The sequence below is a fragment of the Lepus europaeus genome, chromosome 8 (genome assembly GCF_033115175.1).
Source record: "Lepus europaeus isolate LE1 chromosome 8, mLepTim1.pri, whole genome shotgun sequence".
Lineage (NCBI taxonomy): Eukaryota > Metazoa > Chordata > Mammalia > Lagomorpha > Leporidae > Lepus > Lepus europaeus.
Genome location: NC_084834.1, coordinates 73,675,295 through 73,689,880, shown reverse-complemented (window position 1 = coordinate 73,689,880; position 14,586 = coordinate 73,675,295).

Here is a 14,586-nt window from a genome sequence, read left to right as displayed (position 1 = left end):
TGGCTCTGGCCATTGCAGCCATTTGGGGAATAAAACAGAGAAAGAGACCTTTCTCTCTGTCTCTCCTGCTCTTTGTACCTCTCCCTCTCAAATAAATAACAAATCTTTTAAAAATAAGTAAAACATTTTGAACAAATTAGATTTGTATTTTAATCCATTTTCTCACAAATTTTTGAAGTAGCCTCATTTTTGTGTGCAAGAATTTACTCAAATAAATTAACATTAATGAAACAAAAGCAATGTGAAATATATAAGAAATTGCCTTCCTTGATTAAGAACTTAGTATTCTCTCCTACCAAAATGCTAAAAAGGTGGTTTCACTTCAGTGTTTTTTCACCAACCTTCAGGAGAAAGAGAACTTCTTTTTTTAAACTGACACATAAAAAAATTTGTATATTTATAGAGTATTGTGATGTTTCAAAACTGTTAAAATATATTAGTAGGCACATACATTTGTACAGATTTAGGGGATACAAGGTGATGTTTCATTACATGTACACATTGTATAATGACTGATCATGATACGCATATTTCTCTCTTCAAGCATTTAACATGCTTTTATAGTAAAAACATCCAAAACCCATCTTCTCTTTTTTTTAAAATAAAGAAATATATAGTATGTTGACATTATCTGTAGTCCTTCTGTTATGTAACAGAATCCCCGAACTTCTTACTTCTACCCAGCTATTACCAAATACCAGTCAATCAACATTTACCCATCCCATCCTTCCTTCCTTTCATTGTTCAGCCTTTAGTAACAACTCATTCTTATCTATTTTATAAAACACTAAAGAGTCTTTCATGGTAAAAATATACAAAATTAGGTTTAGTGTTATGACATAGCAGGTAAAGCTGCCATCTGCAATGCTGTCATCTCATATAGGCACCAGTTCATGTCCCATCTACTCCACTTCCGATCCAGCTTCCTGCTAATAACCTGGGAAAACAGTAGAGGATAGCCCACGTTCTTGGGTCTCTGCACCCATGTGGAGGAAGCTCCTGGCTCCTTTCAGTCTTTCCCAGCCCTCGCCTTTGTGGCCACTTGGGCAGTGAACGAAAGGATGTCTCTCCTTCTCTCCCTATAACTCAATCTTTAGAAAAAAAAAAGAAAATAATATACAAAACCATACTTCTAGTTTTACTTACAGAGTAATGCACAGGGGCTGGGTGCTATGGCTCAGTGGATTAAGCCAATGCTGGATCATTGGCTTCCCATTATGGAGTCATGTCTTGGCTCCTCTGCTTCCTATCCAGCTTCCTCCTAATGCAGAAGATGAAGGCCCAAGTACTTGTGTCCCTGCCACCCACAGGAGTAACTTGGAGAGAATTCCAGGCTCCTGGCTTTGGTTTGGCCTAGCCTCAATTATTTGAGAGTATTTGGGAGAAACCTCTCTTGTCACTACTCTTTCTGTATTACCTGGCCTTTTAAACAAATAAATAAGTAAAAACTTAACAAGAGAAATGTACAGTATATTAACATTATCTACAGTTACTCTATGGTGCAAAAGAACACTGAATTTCCTACTTTTATTTAGCTATAACTCAGCACTCATTAATGAAACTTTCCCCATGTCATCCTCACCATTTTCATCTCTAGCATATGATAAACGCCATTATATTTTTAATTTCTATGAAATCATCATATTTTTAGAATTCAAAAGTGAGTGAAATTATGTGACATCTTTCTTTGTGTGCTTGACTTATTTCACTTGTCTTTCTGTGATTGGTTTATTTCATAATCACATCCAGTTCCACCCATGTTGTTGCAAATTAGAACCCATTGGTGTTAATTCTTATTAAAAAAAATGGTTGATTTCAGCAGTGAAATATCTGATCCTGTACTTTGCTCTGATGGGAGATGATTTCATTACTGATTCAATCTCCCTACTAATTATTGGATTACTTATGTAATCTACTTCTTCATAAATCAGTCTTAATAAGATGTTTATGTCCAGGAAATCTCCCATTTCTTCTAGATTATCAAATTCTGCCATATAATTGTTTGTAGTAATCTGTAGTAATCATTTGTATTTCTGTTGCATCAGTAATAATGTCTCCGTTTTCATCGTGCATTTTATGTATTTGAATCTTCTCTTTTTTCTTCCTGTAGCTAACAGTTTGTCAATTTTGTTTCTTTTCAAACAACTCTTAGATTTTTTTATTTCTTTTCTCAATCTCATTTATTTATGTTCTTAGTTTTATCATTTCTTTAAATTTACTGATTTTGGATTTGACTTGCTTTTGTTGTTCTAGTTCCTTAGATTGCAATGATACAATGTTTATTTGGGGTGTTTGTGCTTTCTCCATGCAGACATTGGTTGCTATAACATTTCTCTTTGCACTGCTTGTGTTGTATCCTATAGGTTTGGGCATGTTGTGTTTCCATTGTCACTCAATAGAATAACATTGTTTTTAATTTCTTCCTTGAAATATTGGTGTTGAGAAGTAAGTTGTCTAATTTCCATTATTTATGTAGTTTCAAAGTTTTTCTGGTTATTTATGTCTTAGCTTTTTAAAAATTGTAACCAGAAAATCTACTCCATATAGTTATACTTTTTAAAATATTTTGTGAGTTTTTTGCGAACTACCATGTGGTGTTTCCTGGACAAAGTTCTATATAATGTTGAGAAAAATTTATATTCTGTAGCTGTTAAACAGAATGCTTTGTAGATGTCTATTGAATCCAATTGATCTATGGTACACTTTAATGCTATTGTTTTATTTTCTGTCTAGAGTATCTGTCCATTTCTGGAAATGGGGCATTAAATTCCCTGACTATGATTGATTTGGAATCAATTTCCTCATTTAAGCCCATGAACATTTGCATAATATATGGGTGCTCCGATATTGGGTGTGTGTGTGTGTGTGTGTATATATATATGTATATATATATATATATATAATGTGTTTATTATTGTTGGATCAAATCTTTGATCATTAAATATGGTCTACCTTTTCTCTTTTTACTGTCTTTGTATTAAAGTCTTTTTATCAGATATATGTATGGCTACTTTCATTTTATTTTTTATTTAATTTGCATAAAACATCTAATTCTATCATTTTATAGACAATTCGCATGTCTGTCTAGAGGTGAAGCAGCATATAGTTGTATCCTTTTAAAAAAAATTCCATCCAGTCACTTTACATCTTCTAATTGGAGCATTGACTTCATTTACTTTGAAGGTGGTCATTTACTAGGTAAGGTCTTGATACTACTATTTTGAATTTTGTTTTTTAGTTTTATTGTAGTTCTTTTCTTTCCTTCTCAGTCTCCTATGATCTTCATTTGTGGTTAAGTGATTTTTCTCTTGTGGTGTTCTTTGGACTCTAGGCTTATTATTTCTGGTAAGTGTATTACAGATTTTTTTCTTTTTTTGCTTAGTGGTTACTATTAGGCATACATAAATTCTTTCTTGTTATAACAGTCTATTTTTAAATGATAGCAATTTAGTATTTGTTATAAAAATAAAAAAGATACAAATCAAATGGATACAATGTAATAATAAAGAAATCACTTGAACTTCATTCCATCTCAGGTTTTGAATTTTGATGTTCCATTTTGACTCTTCCTTCTGTTGACCATTTCTTAACATTTTTAATCCAATTTACATTATTTTGATTATTTTTTACTCTCCAAAGTAAAGATATGAGTTATTTATGTATGGCTTATAAAATTAGAGAATTTCCCAGTGGGTGTTCTGCCTACCGATATGGTCTTTTACTCATTAGTATCTCTTTCAGTTTCAATAATTTCCCTAACATTTCTTGTAAGAAAGATATGGTGGTAATAAATTCTCTCAACTTTTGTTTTAGTCTGGAAACGTCTTTATCTTTATCCCATATCTGAAATACATCTTTGCTTGTTGTCGTACATTGGTGGCAATTCCTTTCGTTTATTATTATAAAAGTGTTATCCTATGTCCTCCTGAACTGTAAAGTTTTTCCTGATAAATCTGAGTCAGAATTGGAACTCCTTCATAGATTATTTGCTTATTTTCTCTTTTTTAAAAAATCTTTTATTTAATGAATATAAATTTCCAAAGTACATCTTATGGATTACAATGGCTCCCCCCCCCCACACCCCATACATCTTGGGGAAGGCTTATTTTGGGTAATGTGAATAGTACTTTTTGCCTTTCTGTGACTGAGTAGTTGTGTCTTTTTCTTAGTTTGAGAGGTTTTCTGTTATTATCTTTGAATATACTTTCTAATTCTGGCATTCTTGAATCCCTCTTTTTTCTTTTTTCTTTTTTTTTAACAGGCAGAGTGGACAGTGAGAGAGAGAGATAGAGAGAAAGGTTTTCCTTTGCCATTGGTTCACCCTCCAATGGCCGCCGTGGCCGGCGCACCGCACTGATCCAAAGGCCGGAGCCAGGTGCTTATCCTGGTCTTCCATGGGGTGCAGGGCCCAAGCACTTGGGCCATCCTCCACTGCACTCCTGGGCCACAGCAGAGAGCTGGCCTGGAAGAGGGGCAACCGGGACAGAATCCTGCGCCCCAACCGGGACTAGAACCTGGTGTGCTGGTGCCACTAGGCAGAGGATTAGCCTATTGAGCTGCGGTGCCAGCTTGAGTCCCTCTTGAAGTCCAATAATTAAGGCATTTGTTCTTTGTCATATAATCATAAATTTCCTGTAAGCTTTCTTCATTCTTTATGATTCTGTTTTGTTTTTTCTCTTCCATCTTTGTGCTTTCAAGAGGTTTATCTTTGAGTTCACTTGTTCATTTTTATTCTTTTCTGCAAATGACTGGTGTCTTCTACCACATTTTAATTTCATTTAGTATGACTTTCAGTTTAATAATTTCTATTTGATTTTGTTTAGTTATTTCTATCTCTATAGTGAGTCTTCTGCTACAATATTAAATCATTTATCTATGTTTTCTTGAAGTTCATTGTTCTTTAAAAAACTATTTTAAAATCTTCAGCCAAGAATTTAAAATTTTCAATTCCTAGATGCTTTATTTCTGGCACCTTATTTTATTTATTAGTTGAGGTCATAGTTCCTGAAAATTCTTCAAATAATTATGAAGTTGTTTATAATTTATTTGAAAGACAGAGAAAGGGTAACAAAGACACAGAGAGATTGCCCATCTTCTAGTTCACTCTCTAAATACCAATGGCAGGCAGAACTTGGCCAGGTCATTGACAAGAGCTGGAAACTTATTCTGGGTCTTCCACTTGGGTGGAAGGGATCCAATTACCTGAGTCATCATTTATTGCTTCCCAGGATACACATCAGCAGGAAGCTGGAATCATAAGTGAAGTGAGGACTCAAACTCAGGCACTCAGGCACTCAGGTATTGGATGCAGGCATGTCAGATGGAGTCTACTATTACCCCAAATGCCCTTCTCACCTGGAAGGAAGCTCTAGATAATTGTTAAATTTATAATATCATCTGCTCATTGCATGATTCTGGTTGTGTTTGTGTCTGTCCCTTTAGAAATTCCAAGTAGATTTTGTTTTCTTTGAGATGGTGAGCACTAGCAGATTTCTAAGTCTAGGTTTATCACAGCTCTGCTGCAGAAATTTTTCACTGTTTCAGCCCTATAATGTTTCTTAAACTCAAATATGTCCCAAATTTGCAGTGGTTGTATTGTTCAGAATCTACTGAGGAAGTGCCTGAGAAGGGATTCTCTATCCCCTGTAAGTCTTTTCTTGGGGCTAGAGTTTGCTTAGACTCTTCGTGCTGTGTTCACCAACGCCACAATATGAAATCACACCCAGAATCCAGACAACTGATACCAGTTCAACATGGGGGTAGGAACAAAGCCCACCCTATTATGATCTGCCTGAAACTGAGATGGACTCACTATCCAATGCTGTTGCTACCAATAACTGATGGAGTTTATTGGGTATAATTCTGCTTGGCACTGAAATAGATGCTCTGTCTGCAGGATCTGTTTAATATTGGGTTTTACCAAGCCCATACAAAGTCTTGTGGTTCCTTGATGTTTGTCCAAAGTTGCAAGAAGGGTAGAAGAGGAAGCCCCTCAGATGCCCATACAGGCACTAGGTGATTCAGTCCTGGATCACAGAGTCATTAGGTCTGTGTAACCTTGGGAGTATACACCAAGGGCACGTGAGGCTGGTTGTAGCCATGGCCAAAACAAGTCCATCCCCCCAGATGCTGATCTTCATCTTATACTAGGATTAATATAGAGATTCTAACTATAAGCATTTGCCTAGGGGTGGGACCATTAGGATCTATCCATTGTTGGACTTAATCTGACCAGCTCTGAGAACCAGGACAAACTCTGGGATTCCTTGCTATCTGCCCAAATTTGAAGAAGGGTGATAAAGACAGCTGTTTTGATTTTCATATTGGTACTAGGCTGGCTCACACTTCAATCTCAAAGCTACAAGGCCCAGTGAAGTCTTGGCAGTCCATATCAAGCCTGCTTGAGGCAGGTGCTAATACACACCAGAATGAGTCATCCCTTTGGAGCAGAGGTAACTGCTTAGGAAGGTTTATATGTTCCAACCGCAAGCATTGGGCTTCGAACTTTATTATGTGCTGGGTGGCAGGAAGCAGGCTTGGCTCTGATCTCCAAGGCAAAGTCCTGAATCCCCTATCCAGCCTTACTCCACAAATACTCCCTCCATTTTCTGCCAGAGGTTGAGGGAGCAATGATCAAGTCTGCCTGGTTTAGGATAGTCAGTCTGAAGACATAAGACTAGGGGCAGGGGTTATGCGACCCTACCTGACTCTACATTTTATAGTAGTAGGCCTGGCACATGAAGTTCATTCCTTTTCCCTTCCCAAGCAAGAGGTTTCTCTCTCCATTGCTGTATTCATTAGAACTGAGGGAGGAACGAAACGGGCAGCTCTTTCCTTCATACTTTCTTCGATGGGACTTTTATTATTTGTATACTAATATGAGGCACAATGATTACTCACCTGGTTTCTGTGACTCTTCTGAAGGTGACCTTGAGCATGAATAGCTGTTTAAATTATTTCTTTGGGGAGGTTGTCAATGAAACATGTTAGCCACCATCTTTCCTCCCAGGTTTATAATATTACTGATAAAATAATTCAATGTTGGTGTTTGAGGATTAGTAGCTGCATTAATCAATGTTCCAGTTGACTTACATCCATTTTGTCTATCAATATCTATTGATCTAACACACTAGTGATATTTAGGATCTTATTAATATTGATGAGGCCATTAAGAGTACAATGGACCTATTTCAGTACTCCATCTTACATTCAAAATCTCTACTTTGCTAAAACCAGGAAAATAAAATAATATATGGTTGTTATTCAGGAATAAATAATTTTTATAGTCATTCACATAATAATTTTAATGGCATGTTTTTTGTAAGAATTTTATGATAATGGATTCTTTCTGGAACAGCATTACTTATTGTGTTCCAGTAAGTTTTGTTGAACTTCTGAAGTGCCACTTAAATCAAATACTCTATCCTCAAGTGACCTATATATACATGTATCTAAATAACCCCTATAACTTTTAAACTGTGGATTTTAGATCAAAGTGTCTCATGATTTTATTTTGAGGGTTTTAAAAGTGAAGAGTCACTTGAGAAAAAGATATTTTGAAACAGAAAGAAACAAAATCACCATGGAATCCTCAAAGAAATTCATTATAAGAAGATCAAAAGTGTCCTCAGAAGACTGATTTTTTTACTCTTGATTTCTGTGAGATGTTTAATATACACTTTGTGGTTTTGTAGATAAAAATAAAATGTAAGAAAATAATCTTAAACCCTCATCATTTCTGTTTTCTGCAGAGTAGGATTTAAATGTGTTTTCCTTTCTGGTGGAGAAATCATTCATGTTTTAGAGTGTGGGTGTATGTATTTTGTGTTTCGAAGTTGGAATATAGGACTAAGAGTTGATTCTCTCTTTTGTGATTCATATTAAGCCTTAAGATTGCCAATGGAATATAGGACTAAGAGTTGATTCTCTCTTTTGTGATTCATATTAAGCCTTAAGATTGCCAATGGTTGTTTCCAGGTGTCCTAGAATTACAGTACTTGTATAGCAACAAAAATCGCTTTTTACATTCATTCTTGAATAGCTTTTTTAAAGACAAGGGAGAGAATTATGGCTAGCATCCTAGAACTGTACCCATGAAAAACATGAAATCTGTTCTCTTCATATTAACATAAATTAAAGGAATTCTAAAAATGACTTATTTATTTGAAAGGCAGAGGGAGAGAGAGAGAGAGAGAAAAGATTGATTTTTATCTGCCAATCCACTCCCCCAAATGATTGCAGCAGTCAGGATTATGCCAAGACAAAGCCAGCAGCCAGGAACTCCATCTCTGTCTTCCAGAGAGCAGGCAAGGGACCCAAATACTTGGACTATCTTCTGCTGCATTAATAGGCACATTAGCAAGATGTTGGATTAGAAGTGCAGTAGTCAGGACTTGAACCTGCACTCTCATATGGAATAACTTAACTCACAGTGCCAGGAGTTCAGCCTCCTCTTAAATAGTTTTGACTCCATTGATCATAGCACCAGAGTGCTCTCCAGATCACTTTGGCTACTATGGGCACAGTGAAAAATAAAATCTGCACAATTAGAGAAAGTATCTGTAAACCAAAACATCTAGTAAGAGATCATTAAGGAATTCAAACAACTCAGTAGCAAAATAATGGAATACATCACCTAATTATGTGGCAAGCAAGGGGATTGAGTAGTCATTTGGCCAGAGAATTCATATAAATGACAAACAAGTATATGAAAAAATTTAACATGACTAGTGATCATAGAAATGCAAATCAAAACACAATGTGATACCACCTCATGGCTCTTAGAATGGCCTTATCAAAAGGGAAAAAAAAAAAAAAACAGAGTTAAGGGAACTCTTTTTTTTTTTTAAACCAAATACCTTGTTTTATTGAAACAAAGAACAATTTCAGAGTAGACAAAAAGCAGAGTTGATACTGGAGAGTGGGAATGATTTAATTATCCATGAGTTATGGTGTGGCTTATTACACATGCTGAAAGCACATTCAACTCCATAGCCTTTAATTTACATACTGGGAATTCTGCTTGTCTCTAAATGTCAGCACTGAAACTTTGAACAAAATCTTCAAAAAAAAGTTAAATTTTTATACTTTATTTTTTTTAAGTAGAAAATCCATTGTTCCTCAGGAGTATAGAAGAAGGGCTAAAAACAATAATCAAATCTCAAGATCAACTTCACTCACGTGTATTACATTTTTTGTACTCTTAAATACCTTTGATGGTATAGAAGAGAACATTAATACAACAATCCCAATGGCAAACAGTGTTGAGATTCATCAAAAAATTAAAAATGAAACTACTATATGATCCAGCAATCCCACTTCTAAGTATATATTCAAGGAAAGTGAAGCCAGTAACCAAAAGACATAGCTACATGCTGATATTCATTACAGTATAATTTATAATAGCCAGGATATAGACTTACACAGTGTCTGCAACAGTTGAATACATGAATAATTGTTATATAGATATTGTGAAATAATATTCTACCATATAGGTGTAGGGCCTCCACTTTGGATCCAGCTTCCTGCTTATACCCCTGCAAAGCAGCAGATGACAGTCCAAGTAACTGCATTACAGCCACCCACGTAGGAGACTCAGATGGAATTCTTGGCTCCTGGCTTTGACTTGAACCAACTAGCTGTGAATGAACCAGCAGAAGGAAGAACAAAATTCGCAACAAAAAGAACAAAGGATATTCAAAAATTAATTTATAGTTTTAAAAATTACATTTCAATAAAACTGAAATAAAAAGAAACAAGGTAAATAATTATCCATTCTTACATTTTTGGCACTGAATTATATATTTCAAATAAAAATAAAGCAACTATGGCTTAGATACTCCTGTATGTTAGTAACATATTAATTGTTCACAAACATTTTGCTTAAGTAATACATAATGTTCGATTCCTATATCTTAATTTTCCTAACTCCACTGCTGTAATATTTTAAATAGGAGTTTCCTTTATTTTAGCCTTGATGGCTCTAGAAATGGCATGCTTCAGTTTTGTTGATCATCACCACCTCCAGCTGGCCAGTGTGGCTCATCATGCAGAACTACATTTTCCAGACAACCCATGGTTTGAGTAAGCACCATAGATTCAGTCAGAAAGAAACATGAAAACATAGGAAACATACCCTCAAAGACTTTTGTGACAGAATTAAATAACAAATATTTTTATTATGGAGCTTCCTACAGGAGAGGGAAAAAGTCAAGTCATAGAAAGGATGTTCAACAAAATAATGACTGGAAATCCCCAAATCTAGAGAAAGATATGGGAATCCGAATACAGGAGATCCATAGTTTTTTGAATGTTTGCTTCTTTTTTAAAGATTTATTTATTGATTTGAAAGTCAGAATTACACACAGAGAGGGAGAGGCAGATAGGGAGAGAGGTCTTCCATCCACTGGTTCACTCCCCAACTGGCTGCAATGGCCAGATCTGCACCGATCTGAAGCCAGGAGAAAGGAGTTTCTGTTGGGTCTTCCACATGAGAGCAGGGGCCTAAGACTTTGCGTCATCTCCACTGCTTTCCCAGGTCAAGCAGAGAGCTAGATCAGAAGTGGAGCTTCCAGGACACAAACTGGCACCTATATGGGATGTTGGCATTGCAGGTGGTGGCTTTGCTCACTAAGCTACAGCACAGGCTCCACCCATATGTTGTTTATTTTATTTTATTATTTTTATTTTTTTAACTTTTATTTAATAAATATAAATTTTGAAAGTACAGCTTTTGGATTACAGTGGCTTTTTCCCCAGATAACCTCCCTCCCACCTGCAACCATCCCATCTCCCGCTCCCTCTCCCATCCCATTCACATCAAGATTCATTTTCAATTCTCTTTATATACAGAAGATCAATTTAGTATATATTAAGTAAAGATTTCAACAGTTTGCACCCACACAAAAACATAAAGTGTAAAATAATGTTTGAGTACTACTTATACCATTAATTCACATAGTACAACATATTAAGGACAGAGATCCTACATGGGGAGTAAGTGCACAGTGACTCCTGTTGTAGATTTAACAATTGACACTCATTTTTTTTTTCATTTATTAAACTTTTATTTAATGAATATAAATTTCCAAAGTACAGCTTATGTGTTACAATGGCTTCCCCCTCCCATAACTTCCCTCCCACCCACAACCCTCCCCTTTCCCGCTCCCTCTCCCCTTCCATTCACATCAAGATTCATTTTCAATTCTCTTTATATACAGAAGATCAGTTTAGTATATATTAGGTAAAGATTTCAACAGTTTGCCCATATAGCAACACAAAGTGAAAAAACTACCGTTGGAGTACTAGTTATAGCATTAAATAACAGTGTACAGCACATTAAAGACAGAGATCCTACATAATATTTTTTAAAATTAATTAATTTTCTATGCCATTTCCAATTTAACACCAGGTTTTTTTTTTCATTTCTAATTATCTTTATATACAGAAGATCGATTCAGTATATAATTAGTAAAGACCTCATCAGTTTGTACCCACACAGAAACACAAAGTGTAAAAATACTGTTTCAGTACTAGTTATAGCATCACTTCTCATTAGACAACACATTAAGGACAGATCCCACATGGGGTGTAAGTACACAGTGACTGCTGTTGCTGACTTAACAATTTGACACTCCTGTTCATGGCGTCAGTAATCTCCCTAGGCTCTAGTCATGAGTTGTCAGGGCTATGGAAGCCTTTAGAGTTCGCTGACTTTGATCTTATTCCGCTAGGGTCATAGTCAATGTGGAAGTTCTATCCTCCCTTCGGAGAGAGGTACCTCCTTCTTTGATGGCCCCATTCTTTCCACTGGATCTCACTCACAGAGATCTTTCATTTAGGTCTTTTTTCTTTTCCATGGTATCTTGGCTTTCCATGCCTACAATACTCTCATGGGCTCTTCAGCCAGATACGAATGCCTTAAGGGCTGATTCTGAGGCCAGAGTGTTGTTTAGGACATCTGCCATCCTATGAGTCTGCTGTGCATCCTGTTTCCCATGTTGGATCCTTCTCTCCTTTTTGATTCTATCAGTTAGTATTAGCAGACACTAGTCTTGTTTGTGTGATCCCTTTGACTCTTAATCCTACCATTATGATCAATTATGAACTTAAACAGATCACTTTGACTAGTGAGATGGCATTGGTACATGCCACCATGATGGGATTGAATTAGAATCCCCTGGTGCATTTCTAACTCTACCATTTGGGGCAAGTACGATTGAGAATATGTCGAACTGTACCTCTCCTCCTTCTCTTATTCCCACTCTTATATTTAACAGGGATCACTTTTCAGTTAAATTTAAACACCTAAATATAACTGTATGTTAATTAAAGAGTTCAACCTATAGTATTAAGTAGAACAAAAAAAAAATACTAAAAGGGATAAAGTATTAAGTTTTTCCTTGACAGGACAAGGGCTGATCAAGTCACTGTTTCTCATAATGTCCATTTCACTTCAACATGTTTCCTTTTTGGTGCTCAGTTAGTTGTCAGCAATCAGGGAGAATATAAATATTTGTCCCTTTGGGACTTGGTTAATTCACGCAGCATGATGTTTTCCAGATTCCACCATTTTGTTGCAAATGACCAGATTTCTTTGATTTTTACTGCTGTATAGTATTCTATAGAGTACATGTCCCATAATTTCTTTATCCAGTCTATTGTTGATGGGCATTTATGTTGATTCCAGGTCTTACCTATTGTGAATTGAGCTGCAATAAATATTGAGGTTCAGGTAGCTCTTTCATCTGCCAATTTAATTTCCTTTGGGCAAATTCCAAGGAGTGTAATGGCTGAGGAATCTCTAAACTGACTTCCATAGTGGCTTAAGCAGTTTCCATTCCCACCAAGAGTGGGTTATTTTTCCTTTTTCCCCACATCCTCGCCAGCATGTGTTTTTGGTAGATTTCTGTATGTGAGCCATTCTAACCAGGGAGAGGTGAAACCTCTTTGTGGTTTTGATTTGCATTTCCCTGATGGCTAGTGATCCTGAACATCTTTTCAAGTGTCTGTTGGCCATTTGGATTTCTTCTTTTGAAAAATGTCTATTCATGTGCTTGGCCTATCTCTTAAGTGGGTTGTTTGTTTTGTTGTTGTGGAGTTTCTTGATCTCTTTGTAGATTCTGGTTATTAATCCTTTATCGGTTGCATAGTTTGCAAATATTTTTTCCCATTCTGTCGGTTGCCTCTTCACTTTCCGGATTATTTCTTTTTAGTACAGAACTTCTCAATTTGATGTAATCCAAATAGTTAATTTTGGCTTTGACTGCCTGTGCCTCAGGGGTCTTTTCCAAGAAGTTTTTGCCTGTGTAAGGTGAAAGGTAAGGGTCTTGCTTCATGCTTCTGCACGTGGAAATCCAGTTTTCCCAGCACCATTTGTTGAATAGAATCTCCTTACTCCAGGAATCGGTTTTGGATCCTTGATCAAATATAAGTTGGCTGTAGATGTTTGGATTGATTTCTGGTATTTCTATTCTGTTCCATTGGTCTATCCATCTGTTTCTGTACCAGTACCATGCTGTTTTGTTTACAACTTTCCTGTAGTATGTCATGAAATCTGGTATTGTGATGCCTCTGGCTTTGTTTTGGTTGTACAAGATTGCTTTAGCTATTCGAGGTCTCCTGTGCCTCCATATGAATTTCAGCATCATTTTTTCCAGATCTGAGAAGAATGTCTTTGGTATTTTGATTGGTATCGCATTGAATCTATAAATTGCTTTTGGGAGAATGGACATTTTTTGATATTGATTCTTCCAATTCATGAGCATGGAGGATTTTTCCCTATTTTGGTATCCTCTTCTATTTCTTTCTTTAAGATTTTGTAATTTTACCATAGAGATCTTTGACGTCTTTTGTTAAGTTTATTCCAAGGTATTTGATTGTTTTTGTGGCTATGTTCTTTTTTAAAATTTTTGACAGGCAGAGTGGACTGTGAGAGAGAGAGAGAGAGAGAGAGGTCTTCCTTTACCATTGGTTCACCCTCCAATGGCTGCTGCAGCCGGCGCACTGCAGCCAGTGCACCTCACTGATCCGAAGCCAGGAACCAGGTGCTTCCTCCTGGTCTCCCAAGCGGGTGCAGTGCCCAAGGACTTGGGCCATCCTCCACTGCGCTCCTGGGCCACAGCAGAGAGCTGGACTGGAAGAAGGGCAACAGGGACAGAATCCGGCACCCCAACCTGGACTAGAACCCGGTGTTCCCGTGCCACAGGTGGAGGATTAGCCTATTGAGCCTCAGCCAAGGAATTGCCTGTGTATACAAAGGTTGTTGAATTTTGTGCATTGATTTTATATCCTGCTACTTTGCCAAACTCTTCTATGAGTTCCAATAGTTTCTTAGTAGAGTTCTTTGGATCCCCTAAATAAAGAATCATATCATCTACAAAGAGGGATAGTTTGACTTCTTCCTTCTCAATTTGTATCCCTTTAATCTCTTTTTCTTGCCTAATGGTTCTGGCTAAAACTTCCAGAACTATATTGAATAGCAGTGGTGAGAGTGGGCATCCCTGTCTGGTACGAGATCTCAGAGGAAATGCTTCCAACTTTTCCCCATTCAATAGGATACTGGTCGTGGGTTTTTCATAAATTGCT